The sequence below is a fragment of the Alligator mississippiensis genome, chromosome 4 (assembly GCF_030867095.1).
Source record: "Alligator mississippiensis isolate rAllMis1 chromosome 4, rAllMis1, whole genome shotgun sequence".
NCBI classification, from domain to species: Eukaryota; Metazoa; Chordata; order Crocodylia; family Alligatoridae; genus Alligator; species Alligator mississippiensis.
The window spans coordinates 72,650,023-72,667,620 of NC_081827.1; the positions used below are offsets into that span (position 1 = coordinate 72,650,023).

The 17,598-nt window shown below is 41.0% G+C and overlaps 1 long non-coding RNA gene across 1 annotated transcript in view; it reads left to right on the forward strand.

Annotated features, from left to right (window-relative positions):
* Window positions 1-17,598, forward strand: part of LOC102572819 (uncharacterized) — an 88,999-nt gene that overhangs the window by 65,957 nt on the left and 5,444 nt on the right. The window contains exon 3 of the long non-coding RNA XR_009461616.1: window positions 15,835-15,932. This is a non-coding gene — a long non-coding RNA (uncharacterized LOC102572819). The remainder of the gene's footprint in view (window positions 1-15,834; window positions 15,933-17,598) is intronic.

A 17,598-nucleotide genomic window follows, 5' to 3' on the forward strand; every position in this document is an offset into this window, starting at 1 on the left:
AGGAGGAATTTATATGCTGCTGTAACTGTCCTTGGCCAAGCCTGACTCCCAGCCCAGCTGCTCCCTGTAGCCTATGGCTAAAGACGGGCAAGAGCAGCTCTGGGGCTCTCCCAATACCTGTGTCAATGAGGGCAGCAAGGGGGTTCCTTCTTCCAATGTCTACTCTCAGCCAGCAAGGGACAGGGGATGGGAAGTGGAGAGATGTGAGCATGTGCAGGAAGAGGAAACCTGCCTTCTCCTTCTGTTGTTCCCTGCCAACCTGCACAGCTTCAGCCCACAGCTGGAATGGGGAAGGAGCAGCTCTGGAGCTCCCCCTGTGCCCAGGTCAGTCAGCAATTGCAGTGTCTGCAGATGAAGGGCAGGTGTGCCCACATCACTGCACTGCCCCTGGATCTGTCTCCAGTGACTGGGGATGATTTGGATCCTGATTTGGGTAAGGGGCTATATATGAATGATTTCTAAATTCAGGTTGATTTTAATTGCACCCCAGTAGAATACTAAGCCAACAGTTCACTACAGTGTTTTTTGAACAGTTGTAGACTTAAAACATTAGGTCCAGAACATAGAAATCCACGAGTGCTCTTCATTACCCTTGAAGGAATGGCTTAATACTTGAAACAAATTGTATATGGAAGGCCTTACAAAAGACCCTAATCTACCTACTAGAGATCTATGAACCACTTAAATACCTGATCTGCAAACTAGGATCTGTTCAATTGTACTTACTAGGGATCCAAAGTGAATGCTTAATGAATATAAAACAAATAGCCAGTACACCTGAATGAGACTCTAAAATAAACTTCATTTTTAATTTTTTATTATAAAGCCCTAATTCATTTTCTGTTGCACAGAAACACTTCATACCTGACAAGACAGTTTTCAAAGAAATGCTTTTTAAGGTTATCTAAAATGTATTTATTTTCTTTTTCTCTAACGAGTGCCAGGGGGATAGATAATAGCACTAGAGAGGGGCGAATGTTACACAGTACATTTTGTGTTTTCAGGCCACCAGCAAGTCCTTGGAAGGTCATGTATTGAACATGACTACAATCATTCTAAACCAGCCTTGTGAGCCATCAAATCACATTGAATTCAGCCATATGAGAACAAGCCTAGAGGTATAAGTGTGACATTTTCATTCTCTACAGTCTAAATCCTCACACATACCAGGCTGTCAAAGAAGAGAACAATTGAGGATTATCTTCTAATAGCTATACCTGCACCAGTGGAACTGAGAACAAAGAGGATGGCTTACTTTTTTATTTCAGTTTATCGATTGATTTTTCTCTCTGTTTTCCTTTCTTCCTCCATCGGACCTGCTTTTTCTCTGAAACCTTACCTCTGACTGAGAGGTTAAACATTAGAGAACAGCCAGAAAAGGTGCCATGGATTGGCTAACAGGACTGTAACACATAGCTGTTCCACATAGGGGATGACTTTATCTTTCCTGGGGCACATTCTTCACATCTTCTCGTGATATCCAGGATACATATGGGCTTTTGATCTAGGACCCTCAAACGGCAGCCAGGTGCTCCTAAAGTGGCATTAAGTCTATTTCTGTTCCTAACAGAATCAATAAAAAAAAATGTTTCATGGTCATTTCAGTTGGGGGCACAATGGGCCCCAAAAGTGGACCAGACTCTTTTCTTTCTAATTTCAAACCCACTGTTAACATCCTGGGTTCAAGAGTTCACTGCAGCAAATTTATGCTTTTTATTTGCAATCTGTTTAGGGAAAATCCATGATTGTCAGGGAGAAACAATGGAATTAAAAATAAGGTGAAACCACAACAGACAGTGAACAGAACATAAAGCAATTTTAAAAAGCTTGTTGGAAAGGGTGGGGAGAGGTATCATTTAAAAATGGTCATATTGCTCTAGCGTTGCTAATTTTTCCTGTTTCTCTTTTTCCTTGAAGTTTTTCTTTTCATTCTCACTCTTTTCCCCTCTATAATATTTGACTGAGCCTATCACAAGCATCCCCAGTTTTTAATACATCTTGTTTTGTCAATGGATTCCAGCTGCTACCAGAATCCATCAGTGTGTCAAAACATCAGATGCTGAAGCTGATATTGCTCGTGGCAGGCTTGATTATTGTAAGAGCGACAAACATTTTCCATCCAATCCACTTTCCGAGCAGCATCACTCTGCAAGTTAATGCATAATACTGCCATATGTTGCATCTTATTGAATCAAGCTGTGTTGGAATGCAACATACAGTAGTCATATTTTTGCATTTTACAAGTACAATAGAAAAATGGCTAACAGATTATACAAATGTGCATGAATTGTATATGTGCCAAGCTGAGTCTAACTGAGAGAGACAACACAAGTATTCACCAATCTCAAGTATTTTAACTTGTCATCTATTTTGTCTCATGAGGACAGAAGAACATACTTGAGCAGATTTCTCAACTGCTCAAACTTTATGGGATCAGAATGTAGTTTGTGCTACTCCCTGACCTTTCCAAATGGTTCCCCACCCCTATTCTGTGAAAACAACTTTTTAAAAAATCATTGAAGGTCTCAGCTTTCCAAGGAAATAAAGCAAATGGATCCCATGAATAAATGAATGGATGAATTTGACCCAGTGGGATTGATCTTAAGTGGTAAATCAGCATAGCTATATTGAATTCAACAGAGCTTCACCAGCTTATACCAGTGTATTCAAGTGATGTCACTATTGCCACTACAAAGCATTACAATAAGGTTATATTATTTGTAACAAGCAATTTTCCTGTCACCCTACTTATGCTTAGAATATTCTCCCTGTTCTGGTCTGCCTAGCTACTACCCTGTCTCTCATTTCAGTTCTTGAAAACTCACATATAACAGAATTTTACAATGCAGTCAATAATACAATCTCCTTTTTTCTCTTTCATTTCTTTATCCTCTTTATTTTGTTATATTTATGTTCCTGTAACAAAAACAAACACCTCCCCCCTCAAAAGAACATACATTTACTGACCCCAACTAAATTATTGTGGTACCATCTTGATACCACTGTTCTCTTTTCTTTCCAAACTTTCCCTATTGTTTCTCATTTTTCCCCACTGGGTGAATATTGGACCTTTTGAATTCAATGCCGGAAAAACTCTCATTGACTTAAGCAGTTTAGGATTATAACTTTTATATGAAGTTTAACATTTAGGAACATTACCTATTGCTGTACAGGCATGTGTTCAATTCTTTAGTAAGACTCTAGCCAAAGACTGCTCCAGCTGACCCAGCTGTACATGTGTACCTAGTCATGGGCAGTCAACGGTGACCAAACATGCCCCTAGCCCTATCACTGCCTTGGGTAACTTAGCAATGGTAGTACAATGGATTGCAGTGATGAGAGCTGGCAGGCTGTGGCCCTAATTCTGTACACTTTCCCTGAGTAGAAACTGGGCACTTTTGTGAAGTGTCTCATATACTAACTCAATACACTTAAATATGGTGATGATAATGGTAATAAGTTTAGATTCTGTGAAAAATAGATAATTAATACTTAGATTTCCTATCCCATAATATACAGCTCAAATGCAGGGTATACAAGGCTGGTAATGCATCCTTGCCTATTATTTTATGTATATACTTAGTAATACTTGGAGAAAAACCTAAAATACTTAAAGCTTGTGCAATTCACTGAATTTTCTTTTACACATATGGATATCCCAATCCCTGTCAAGTGCCTTTCTATACAGTAATGGCTATTGAAATTAAATGAAAAAAAGTGGAAAATTATTTCCCACAGGAAAAGAAAAATCTGTATAACAGTACTCATTGTGAAATTTGGGGACAAGAAAGACGGGATGAAATTTGCCTATTTTATGAATAGTCAATACTATAAAATACATTTGTTATGTTCCCAGGAACTACTCTCTATGAGCTATAGCCACATAGATTGGGGCATATGAACTATTGTGCCTTGAGGATATTAAAATAAAGCACACTGGGTGTATCTACACATGCATTTATGCCCACTTAAATTTACTGCACAGTAAATTACTTTGCAGCAAGTGGGAATAGGCCAGCATTTACATGTGCAGGCATTGAACGTGTTGTGGGACTTTGTGCAGGTGTTAAAAGCTGTGTGTGGTCTGACTTGGGAATGCTGGAATTGGATTAATCGAGCCTGCTGGAGCATGACAATTACCTTGCTCCAGTAGCTTCCTGTGTCTCATGTATCAGTGTCCCCATGCTTAAAAATGGCGGTGGGGATGCTTGAACTAAAGCTTGTCAAATGAGCTTTAGTTCAGTACCACCACCATCATTTTCATGTGTGGGGGCTGTTGAAATAAAGTTTGTCGAATGAGCTTTAGTTCAAGCACCCCTGCCACCATTTTTAAGCATGGAGATACTGATACAGAAGATATAGAGCTGCTTTAATTAGACTGGGCTCTTGGAGCTGTTCTAATTAAAGCACCACCATCCCCCCGCCCCATATGCCATCCTGTGCCCTAAATGCCATCCTGTGTCAGACCAAAGGTCCATATAGCCCAGTATCCTGTCTCTGACCCAGGCAGTAGTGGATGCTTTAGAAGGAGAGCATTGGACCAGGTAGTTCTAGACTGATCTATCCCCTAGTCAGTACGCTCCTTGGCATCCAGCATTATTGGTTTAGAGATGCCAGAGGAAACATCTCCAACCATTCTGTTCAACAGCTATTAATAGATCTTTCATCCATTCTAGTCCAGCGGCGTCAAACATATGGGCCAAATTCAGCCCACAGAGCTGTGTCATCCAGCCAGTAGCCTTGATGGAGGACCTTCCTGTGGCAGCAGCAAAACACCTTGGGCTCCAGCACTGGAGCCCAAGCAGCATTGCAGGAAGAAGCCTGGTATCCTAGTACTTGACTGCCATTGTGAGAACAAGCTGGGATGTCTGGCTTCTTCCCATGATGCTGCTGGGACTCCAACACCACAGCTCTTCCCAGCTTTGCTGCCAGGCATTCAGACCTCAGCAGTAGAACTGGAACCCCAGCAGCACCACAGGAAGAAGCCCAGCACTGCAGCATGTTCCCACAGCTACAGCCAAGTGCCCACAATGGTGGGCTTCTTCCTACTGTTTCTTGAACCAGCTGGAGCTGGGGCTGGTTGGATCTGGCATTGCGGGAGGTTCTGTGGGCCTAATCTGGCCCTTGGGGCTGGCCTTGTGTCATCGGTCTAGCCTGTGGGCTCTCAGGACCAAATGAATTTGATACCTCTGGCCTAATCCCTTCTTGAACCTGGCTATGCTATCTGCCTCTGCTACCTCCTTAGTTTTAAACCAATTTCCTACCAATCTCAGTGATTGCCCCCATACTTCTAGTATTTCAAGACTTGGTGACTAACAGCTCCTTGTTTACTTTGTCCACAGCATTCATGATTTTATACCTCCATCATATCCTCCCTCCGCTTTCTCCTTGGCAAACTGAAGAGTCCCAGCCTATTTAGTCTCTCCTGGAATGGCAACTGTTCCATGTCCCTGGTCATTTTGGTTGCCTTCTATGTACCTTTTCTAATTGTACTACATCTACATCCTTTTAAAGTTTCAGAGACCAGAACTGCATACAGTGTTCAAAGTGTGGGCATAACTTAGATTTGTATAATGGCAGGATGATGTTCTCTGTTTTGTTTTTAATTCCCTTAATGATGCACAACACTTGATTGTCTTTTTTTGTTGCTGCTCACATTGAGCTGACATTTTTAAAGAAGTATCTACAATGATTTCAAGGTCTCATTCCTGAGTTGTAACAGCTAGTTCAAAACCCAGCATTGCACATGTATAACTGGAGTCATTTTCCCTCAAGTGCATCACCTTGCACTTGTTGATAGTGAAGTTCATTTGCCATTTTTTGCCCACTGATTTAGTTTGGTAAGACCATTTTACAGCTTATCTCCATCTACTTGGGATGTGACTACCTAGAATAATTTGGTATTATCCACAACTTTGGAGATTTCACTGGGCAGCCTGATTTCTATATCACTGAGGAAAATTTTGAATAAAATTGGACCCAGCACATATCCCTGCAGGATCTCATTTTTGATGGTATAGATAGAGGGTTCTCTTCCCCTGAATATCCACTAACCCAACAGGAGGCCAGTCTTGGGTCAGAGGATCACGATTTATGTCATTCTTGCAAACCATTGCTAAGCTGAGTCACATCCAGGTCTGCAAAAGGCCAGAAACTGACATATATTGTTTTGGATAATAAATGCAGCTTGGCTTTTCTTTTAAGTGATTTTTTGAGGTAAATTTAGTGCTTTTGAAATCTGCCACATGAAAAGCAGAAATATTTAATACTGTCAATCTTTGGATCCTCAAGATGCTTTTCTTTTCCTTTGCTTGAGATTTGTCCTTCCTATTGATTAAGGTCCCAATTTCTCAATCAGTCTGCACTCAAAATCTCATTGGTTTCAAAAAGAACATCATCAGCAGAACAACTGCCGAATTGGCACTAACATGTAATTTTCCATTGCTAAAGAATACATTTTAACATACATATATAAAGCAGTTGAAAATGATTGAAGGAGGAAGGTGGAAGTAGTATTATTTTCAGTATACATATTTTGATTTCTAAAGTTTGGTTAGAAAAAAAACAAAAAAACCCCCAAAAGTAGAATTGAATTTGTGATCAAGTTAGGCAAAAACACCAGAGTGATTCCTAGCTCTGACTGTGACACCAAAGCAAATAATTCTCCATAGTCATATTCAATTTGAATATACTTTTTCCAGTTACCTAAACATCCTTATGTTATATGTCACATTTTGTTTTGTGTCAAATTCCAGGCTTATCTGATTGGTCATGTACATGTGTTATATATTAGCCATGTACAAGTGTTACATTGCTGTGCTCCTCGTAGAAACTACAAGTGTATGTGTGTTCATGCTGTTTTTCCCAGACCAAAAATGAATGTTCCTGGAGAAAAATAAATTAGTTCCAGCCAGGTAGAAGTGACTCCTGAAAGAGTTTCTTCTGGGAGAAGAAATGCTTGTATACCTTCCCATAGTTTAACATATCCTGGTAAGCAGGAAGAGAGGAGTGGTGGGGAAAGGCTCCCACGCCTTTCAGAGACTGGAGTTACCCTGGTTTGGAGGAAGGTGCAGGGGGAAGCTCCTCCTGCCCCTTCTGTTAACCACAAACTGGAGTCCCTGGTGTGATGAGTGGAAAGGGGGCATGGGGTGATGCTTAGTCTACTCAGCTCCCAAGTACCAGGAGCCAAGCAGAAGGAGCAGCACATACTCCCTGCCTGTTTCTTATATCTGAGTCCCTGTTATAAGAAGAGGCAAGAGGGCTTTGCTGTGCTGCTCTCTCCCTCTCCTAGACTGGGCTGGGAGGGGAGGGGAACAGCAGCAACTGTTTCCTCCCTCTTGCACAAACTGGGCACTCCCCAGTTTGGGAAAGAGGCTGGGGAGGGCTTTCTGGCTCTCTCTGGCTCCTCTTGATGAGCCTGCCACCCAGCTGGGCAGTGGGGGTGGGATTGCAAAACCAAGAACCCAGGAATTGGGTTTGGGGAGGCTGTCCCCATGCCTGGCTCCCAGTTCTCAGCTTTAAATGTTGCCTCCACTGCCCAGCCAGGCAGGGGTAGGGATTGCAATGCCCAGGGGGATCAGAAATCAGGCTCTAGGAAGCTGTCTTCAAGTCTGGTTCCCAGACCCTGAGCTTTAAATTCCAGCCTCCCCACCCAGCTGAGCAGCGGTGGTGGAGATTGAGGAACCCAAGGGTTGAGAACTGGGACTGGGAAGCCACCTCCATTCTGATTCATGACCCTGAAGTCTTTAAATGTGTGTTCCTCAGCTGCGTGGTACATGTGGCAATTTAAAATCCAGGGAGCTGGGACCCAGGCTCAGGAAAGCTGTCCCTGAAATCACCCCATATGCAGTCTATTGGGGCTGAACTTGAGGCAATTTAAACTGTGGTGGGGAGGTGGAGGCAGCTGCCTGTTGACAAACTTCCCCCTTCCCAGGAAGGGGAGAGGATAGGGTGGCAACTAATGGGCTCCCCCAAGGATGGGTTATTGCCCTCTGGCTTGAGAGCTCACCTGTGTACACTGCAGCTTCCAGGCTTTTTATCACAGATAGAAATAAATACTTGCACGTGACCATTGACATTAGAAGTTTTGGATGTGCAAAGAATACAATATCTATTCCTAGGTGTGCATTACATTTCCTTGAGTCTGCAATTTCTCATCTCAAATTTGTGGGAAAACACCTATCCAACCCAGTCTAACATAGAATATTTTATTATTACTTCATTATATTGTTATTGTTTTATAAATAAAACACAGAAGTACAACTGTCTCGCAACAAGTGTTTGTTTAAGAATCTCCCAAAATCTATTAACAAAAGTGGAATTTAACTTACCAAGACACCACCTTTTACATCAAGGAGCTTAATTTCTTCCCCAGAATTCCATTTCTTGGCTTAAATGTATTTTTAATACTGAGAGTTCACCTCATGTTTTGGCATTATTACGTTAAAGGATGAGGAGATGTCTTACAGTGGAATGCATTTGGAATTGATCTGCGTTAAGTTGCTTTTTCGCCAGTGGTAATAAAGTGACAAGCCTTTTAGAAAGATGATGAATGTAATGTAATGTCTTTGAATGTGAATTTTTTGTGTGGAACCTAATTAACAAACCTAAACTACTTCTATTCAAATGCTCAGGAAAGATAACGCTAGTCACAAATGTTAAATATCTGTTTTGCTTTTCTTTGCTTACTCATGCATTTATTCAACACTTGCTATAGCAGTTTATCTAAAATTAGGTCCAAAGTAATTTAGGTAGCCATACCTTATGTGAAAGATTCTGTAGAAGGCTTTAAATCATAGTGACAGCCATTAGAACTCGCTTAAAGGAAAAACATTTCTGAACAACTTTGGGTCGAACAATGGAACATTTAAAAGGTTTTTAAAAACCCTATATGCATATCTGAATGGTCTCTACGTATAAAAATTGTACATCATATGAAGGCTTTGTAAGATAGCCCAATTATATATCCACCACCCTTGTCAGCATTCTACACAGTGAAATTAAACTTGTCAGCAGGTAGTTTAATTCACTTGAAGTTTCTTAAGATTTTCACTCTTCAACTATCTTAGCTTGATAGCATTTGGAAATGCAATAATGAAACCCAATATTTGAAAAAAATGGCTGCCTAAAGCAAGGTCATGTTTCATATTTTCCAATCCACATTTCAGCACCAAAGAAACGACCAGATTTCCCAACTGCTTAATCATGGACACTCCTTGTTACCCAGGCCTCTGATAGCCAAACCTATAAGGGATAAAAGTTACTCACTTCCCTATCCTTTATTGTAAATTCATATTTAGTTACCCTATTTGCCAGAGAAAATAATTTTCACAATGGCTGCTAAAGAATAGAGTTTTTCATCTGAGATGGAAAGTAAGGATATCTGCTCATGGCCACACCCATCCTCTTCTGGCATCCCTACCTTTCTTTGCAAGATGTTCTCTGCTCTAAATATGAAATGCCTGGGAAAACCAGGTGCATGTCAATACACAATGGTGGGATTTGCTACAGCTGACATATAACTGCAGTTGATTTTGTTGAAGTCTAATATGTCAAGAATCTGCAACTCTTTTTTCCACCAATTAATGGGTCCCTTCACTCCTTACTACTGCTGCTACACTAAAGAGTACAGGCAACTATTGTTTTCAAATGTCTTTATACAATGCTTGATTTCTGGATAGTCCCCAAAGTTTCTTCTGATACAATTATATTTTTATGATGTTTAAAAATTACAAACATCTTACACAGTATTCACGGAAAGAGGAATTTAAGACTGAAATTAGAAACAATCATGCTGTCTTCTGAGCAATGTTGACCCTACTGACCTTTTGGTGTCTGTTCTGGTGAAAGGATTATTGCCTCTAATTGGAACAATATGAGGGAAGCTTCTGAAACAGCTTTAGGGTTGGGTTTTAAGAAAAATAAAATTAAAAGCATGTATCACATTTTATATCCTCCCATTGCCTATTAATAATTTATTATCAATGGATCTGAGTCAAATCCTCAGAGCTCCCAAACCCTCAAGGTTTGGGGAAATTTGCATCTTGATCTGGATCCAAAAAAGTAGTAATTTGGGTTCATCTAATATATTTTACCCACTGCTGAGGAAATGTTTCCTTTACAGAGCCCAATCTGCAGCAGGAGTTAATTTGCTTAGCCTAGGCAAGTTATTTGCATTTTATAAGATGTGTGTTATCCAAGTTTTATTCTAGCTGATATGAGGAAATGTCAACAATAGAGGGCATGTACAACTTCCACCCTGAAACAAAATGCCTGCATGGCACCAAGCTGACCCACGCTGAGGCAACTCCATATATTCTCTATGCGTACTGTCTCTTGGCCCTGAGGCAGTAGATTTGCATTAGTTTGGTACTTCACAATCTCTCATGGAGAGGCATGGTGTGTTTCAGCATGGCACTGTTGTGGATTGTGCAAACATAACTTCAGAAACAAAGATATTTATGTTACTAAAAATTTTTGCAACCCCATAAGATAATTGGTTTTTACTTGCATTGGCTAATCCCAGTGGCTACAAGGGACTATTTGTATTCATAATCATAATCATTATTCATCAGTATGAATAAAGTGTTGAAGACATGGGCCTTAAATGATCACCTTTATCCTTTGCAATGTTTTCTGAAATAGTAGTTTAGGCAAATTTACTTTCCCAAGCACTTAATAAAAATGATTAACTCCCTTCTAGCACAGAATCATAGAAAAGTGGGGCTTGAAGAGGCCTCTAAAGGTCATCTAGTCCAACCCCCTCCCTAAGGCAGGATCATACCTATCCAAACCATCTTATACAATCCATAATCTAAACTCTATGTGAGACTACTGTCAACCCTGACACAACACACATATAATACTCTAACCTGCCACAGGTAAAGCAGGGGAACCATGGCAGCCAATGTCCTGCTCCGATAAAGTTTGTTGATATATGCTTAAGAGATCCCGGGTAGAGGGCCATGCCTCCCACTACAAAGGAAGGCAAAACTCCTCATGGTTTGTACCATTTTGACCGTGAGGTAAACTTCTTTCCTGACCCCAAATACAGTGATTGGTCTGACCCTGACCAGAGGGACATGACCCTCTAGCCAGGAACCTCTGGCTTTGGTCTCAGCAGGAGTGTTAGCACACCCCAGTCAAAGTCCCCAGCCTTAGTCATAGCAAATACCTAATGCCTGTGCGGAGGCTTGACACAACCCTGACACATAGCAGAAAGTGGGGGGCGGGGGCAATCAGCAAAGCCCAGAAGCAGAGGAGATACCCATAGGAGAACAAAGACATAGTTGTACCTAGATCATGTCTGACCAGTGGCTGTCCTACCTCTTCTAGATCATCCCTGACCAGTGGAGAGTCCACAACTTCCATAGGCAGTGTATTCCACTGTCTCACTATTTTAATAATAAAGACTTTTTTTCTGGATATCCAATCTAAATTTTGCTGCAACTTCAAGCCATTGGCTTGCAACCTCCTCTCAGTGAGAAATGGTACTTTCCCTCTTCTTTATTGCAGCCCTTCAAGTATTTGAAGACTGCTATCATGTCCCCTCAAACACCTTTTCTACAAGCTGAACATGCCTAGCTCCTTCAGTCTCTCCTCATAGGACGTGCTTTCCAAGCTTTTTATCATCTTTGTTGCCTGACTCTGGACCCTAACTTCTCCATCACCTTTTTAAACTGTGGAGCCCAGATACACACACAATGCTTCAGATGAGGCCTAACCTGTGCCAAATAGAGAGGCACTATCACCTTGCCTTGCACCTAATGCTTCTATTGATGTATCTCAAAACCACGTTGCCTTTTGTGCAGCTACATCGCACTGCAGACTTGTATTAAGTCTGTGATCTACAAAGAATCTCAGATGCTTTTCCATAGTGCTTCCATCAGCCAGGTGTCACCCATTTTATATTTCATAGATTTCGTAGATATTAGGGCTGGAAGGGACCTCGCAAGATCATTGAGTCCAGCCCCTGCCCAAGGGGCAGGAAGTCACCTCGGATCAGGTGACCTCAGGAAGATAACCATCCAAAAGTTTCTTGAACGTGTCCAGAGTAGGTGTTTGCACCACTTCTGGGGGGAGTCTATTCCAGACTCTGGAGACTCAGACGATAAACACGGTTTTCCTTTGTGTTTTGATTATTCTTCCTGAGTTGTAGCACTTTGCATTTTTATTGACTTTCACCCTGTTAGTTCAAGCCCAGGTTTCCAATCTGTTGAGATCCTTCTGAATTACACACCCATTCCTCAATGTGTTCATAATCCTTTCCTCTTTTGTGTCATATGCAAACTTGCTCCAGAAGTTTTCGGTGCCAGCATCCAAATCATTAAAAACACACTGAATAGCACAGAGCCCAGGGCAGAATGCTGTGGAACTTCACTAGAAACTATCTGCCTTTCTGACATGGACCTATTAATAATTATACTTTGCTTGTGGATATTGAGCTAGTTGCCTATCCACCCTATAGTAGTTTTGTCCAGGCCACATTTCTTTAATTTTTTCATAAGAAAGTTTTGTGGGACTTTGTCAAAAGCCTTGCTGAAACCCAAATACACTATATCCATAACATTTGCTTCATCCACCCAAGTAGTTACTTTGTCAAAGAAGGCGATCAAGTTTGTTTGGCACATCAGTCCATGCTGGCTGCTTGTGATCAGCTTTTCCTCCTCCAGATACTTGCAAATGGCCTTCTTTAGGATGTGCTCCAGTAACTTCCCAGGTATGGAGGTGAGGCTAACTGGTCTGTAGTTGCCTGTGTCCTCCTTCTTGTCTTTTTTAAAGGGGGGCACTTTGTTGGCTCTTTTATGGTCCTATGATACCTGGCCCATCTCCCACAACTTCATGAAGATCATTACCAAGCTCTGAGATCTCCTCTGCCAGGTCTTTCAGTACCTTGGGATGAAGTTCATCCAGCCCTGCTGACTTGAATTCATTCAGACCCATCAAAAGCTCTCTGACAGTTTCTTTTGTTATCTCATCCCTCAGTTTGCCCCTTCCTTATCCTGGTATGGCTGCAGCTTAATTGTTTTCTGAAAACTGAGGCAAAGTAGCTGTTGAGTAGCTCTGCCTTCTTTGCATCTTCTGTAATGCGTTCTCCCTGGCTTGTTAACAATAGATCCACAGCTTCCTTGCTTCTTGCTTCCTATGTTTCTGGCCAACATATTTACAAAACCTTTCCTTCTTGTCCTTAACCTCCTTTACTGGGCACAACTCATTATTTATCTTTGCTTTCCTGATCTTGTCTCTGCAGGCTTGTGCTATTTCCTGGTATGCTTCTTTGATGACCTGCCTGTATGCTTTCCTTTTGAATTTGAAGCATTTTAGAAGCTCCTTGTTCAGCCACATTGGTCTCTTGCCATTCTTGTGTTTCCATCATGTAGGGACAATTTCTTGTTGGGCTTCCAATACTGTGTCATTTAGGAGCACCCAGTCTATCTTCTCTTGGTACCAGGCCTATTAACTCCTTGAGTCAGATGAAATCCACCTTTTTGAAATCTAGCATCCTAATTTTGCTGACCTCATGCATTCCCTGTCTCAGGATCTAGAATTCTATCATATCATGGTCACTTCCTCACAAGTTGCCCATCACCTTCACATCCATAACCAGTTCTTCCTGTTGATTAAGACATAATCCAAGATAGATGATCCCTTAGTTGTATCCTCCACCTTCTGTAAAAGAAAATTGACCTTCACGCAAGTTAGGAACAGGCTTAACATGTTATGTTTGGCTGCATTGTTCTTCCAGCAGATGTCCAGGAAATTGAAGTCTCTCATCAGTATCATCCATAGCCTTTGGACAATATTATCCCCTGCTTGAAAAGTGCCCCATCCACCTCCTCTTCCTGATTTGGTGGCCTATAATAAATCCCCACCACTATACTGGTTCTGCATCTTTCACTTTTCATCTTGACCCAGATGCATTCTGCTTTGTTGTCTTTTTCCTCCAGGGAACTATTATATGTGTTATAACATATAAGGCAATACCACCACCTTTTCTCTCAACCCTGTCCTTCCAAAACAGAGTGTAGCCTTCAGTGTTGACATTCCAGTCATAAGAGCTGTTGCAACAGGTCTCTGTGATGGGTTTACTGCTAACAGCAGTTTTAATTAGAAATACAGTCTAGCATAAATTAAAAAAAAGTCCTTTTTACCTCAAAATTTCTAAACAAAGATACATTTATTAGTAGTTGGATTCAAGGTACAGCAAATTTTGAAAAAAAACTCTTCTACATGTTGCTTTCATCATAAACATGATAATAATTATACTATAATTGGTAGATAACTAAACATTTATGTACATGTAATTATATTGTAATGTTAGCTACAGATGTTTACATCGAATATGGAATGGTATTACTGTGCAATTATATTTTGCTCTACAGTTACCTCACAGATTTATATAGTTAGCAAAGTGCGAGAATAGAAATTACCACATAAATATGCATATTTACAAAAAATATAATGTAGAAAATTATGTAACTGTACCAAAGGGCAAAAATGGGTTCTGAGAACTTAGTGGATTTTTTTTTTCCTTAGCAAACAAACTTTTAGGAAAAGTTTCATTTCTGCCCTGTGAAAAGGAACTAAGCAGATCCTGTCAGAGGAGGCTAGAACTAAATGCAGTGTACACCTCTGAATACTGGATAAAAGCATAGTTGGCTTAACTGAATAACAAAATGCCAGTCCCAGTGCTTGTCCTTTGCTTACATTATAACAACTATAGCTTACCTAAATGCTGGCTAAGTACATAAATCCCTTAAGTGTATAGCATTTTTTTCAGTCCCATAGTCTACTTTTGGTTTAACTTCATAATAATTGGCGCCAAAATTGGTGAAGGGGAAGCAGCTGTCAAAGAGCTGCTATTAGATGCCTGGAAAATGAGAGAAGCCAGTCAGCTTTAGGGTTTCCATCTCTTGTCATTTTCAAGACTTTTAACATTAGCTCTGAAACTGACTATTAGCAACCCTGAAAATGATAGGAGCTAATCCGTTTCAGGATGCCAGCACCGGAGATGCACTGAGAGCACTGAGAGCATGGTGTAGGAATTATTTACATTAAGTTCAGCTAAGTGCATACTCTAGGGAAGCCATTAGCCTTTTTTTCCAGTTCCAAGGCCATGCACTGTAACAGAGCACACTGTATGTACAGATTGTCTCGGTGATGGGGAAGGAGAAATATATAACTATACACAGATCTATTAGACTGTAAAATTTTCTTTCCAAGGAACTGGTGAAAGCCTCATCCCTTCAGACTTCTAAAATTAGATCTGTCTCAGCACTAGAAACTGTACTGTAAGGGACAATTCTCAGTGCCAGAGGGAAGAACTAGATGAATGAATAGGTCTTTTCCATCTCCAACTGAAACAGGACAATTTTGTACCTGGTGCAGCTCCACACTACAGATGAGCTTAGCACAATGATTTTGTGAAATGCATTTGTGAAGTTCTAACTCGTGCTTATGTCAGATCAGATTATGATCTCCTGTAAAATATTCTCCAGAAGGGCTCTGGGGATATTTTCTTTGTTGAGTTACCTATAAATCATTAAGTTGGGGAGGGGTGGGGGGTGTTTTTGCATGAAATAATCAGGGGGCCCAGAATCCAAAATAGGAAGACCCCCTCATTATCCAGTTAGATATCAGTATATTCTGTGGAGGCTGGTGGAGAATACAAATCTCTGAATTATACCTTAAGTCTTCCGCATTTTCTCCAACTCTTGGAGTTACAACCTTACTATAGCTATGATGTCAGGGACAGGCTCCATGAAAAAAGACCCCACAAGCTGGACTGATCATCATGCATGGCAGTACTAAACGATCCTCTTTTATCTCTTTCAGAGTTTCCCTGTAGGAATGACGTACATCACCAATGTGTGAAGTCCTGCCCTGCCCTTCTTCCCCTTTCTTTCACAACCCTTCCAACTTGGACTTATGGGGTATGTCCATGAGCAGCAATGTGTGTTTCCCTAGGGACAAACAGCAGCACCTTGTGCCACTGCTATGTGTCACCAGGGATTGTCCTTGTCATGTGTACTCTGCTGCGCAGAACGTCTTCCAGGTGGGGTAGGGGAGGCTGGGGCCAGTAACTGTCCTGGCCCCAGCAGCCTTACCTGGGATCCTGGGGGCTTCCAGGAGCTGCTGCCATGGTGAATCTGCAGTAGGAAGCCTGGCTGGCAGCTGGAGTGTGGCTTTGGCCAGCTAGGTTCCATCTTGGTGGTGCATGCTGCTGCAACATGCACCACTGCACTTTTTTTAGGGTTTTTTTTTTTTTGTCCCTGCGATCTCTTGGGGTCAACCTCCCCCCACCCCCCAGCTGCAAAGCACCAGCATGGGGAATGCCTGCAGGTATGGCCTGTGCGGTGTTATAGATAGGTCTGCAGTGCCACATTTCTGTGCTCATATGGGTGCAACCATGGAAGGCCTTTTCTGGATCTGTCATCTCACAAAGGAAAGCATTAGGGAAGCAGATGATCCTTTTCTCATTCTGTATAGGAAAGGGAGGATGCATGAATTGTGAGGGTCACCTTACAAATTAATCCAGGGAATGGAAATAGTTTCTACATACTTGACCTTACAACTTACAAGGATAGCACGGGTTTAGAAAATTGAAGTTTCACTTCCACTGTAGACTGACTTCTACTTCTGGGAAAATCAAAGCTGATCTAAATGGTGCTGCTTTTTTTCAAACACCAAGAAAAGATCTTGGTTTCATTGTTATTTTTAGGAAGAAAGTGATTTTGACTTGGAAAAGGTTTTACTTTCCCTAAATGTTTTTTTATTACAGTTTATATGTCTGCAGTCAGTTAACTTTGCTTTGGATAGAATGCAGTGAGATGTTTTCCTCCAGGTTTCACAATTCAGTCTGAAGGTTAAAAAAACCTAACACTGCTGTAGGCTTAATGATGCCTTAAAAAATGTAGGATATATAGTGTATTAGAATAAAAGTACAACAATAAGAATAAACTAGATTTGTTTTTATCTCTGACAGCCAAAGGAGGAAAAAAAAGTAGAGAGAAATATGCAATGCTTTTTTTAAAGGAATGAGACCAGAAACCCAAGCTGGTTATAACTAGTCATTAAAACCCAGATCTGCTTCAGATTTCTCTATATATTTGTCTTTCATCAGGATGTATTCTTTTCAAGTTCAGCCTGATTTGCAGGAAGTTTCCATCAGGGCTCTATGTAATGGATTAACCGGTGAACAGGGTTGTCACTTCAAAAATGATGGATTAAGGGACAGAGCTAGGGAGCTAGAAATTATTAAATGGATCAGTAGAGTAGTACTTCACACCTTAATCAGCAATATTCCCAATGAAGACAATGGAGTTTTGCTGACACCAGGACTGAGATCCAGATGTTTAGACCATATCTGTATTCAGACTGTAACTCCATGGAGGCTTTTTTTGTTAGTCTGGAAGTGAAAGGAGCATTTTTTCCTACTGTCTCCTATCATCATTGAAGATGAAGAAACAATGACTCTTGATTTAAACTGTTGATGGCAACCTGCTAAAAGGCAAAAATGGGGGAGCATAATTAAGCAATAACAATCAAAGCACAAGCAAGGAGGAGATGACAGCTTGAGATGCAGCTAGAGGCTATTTG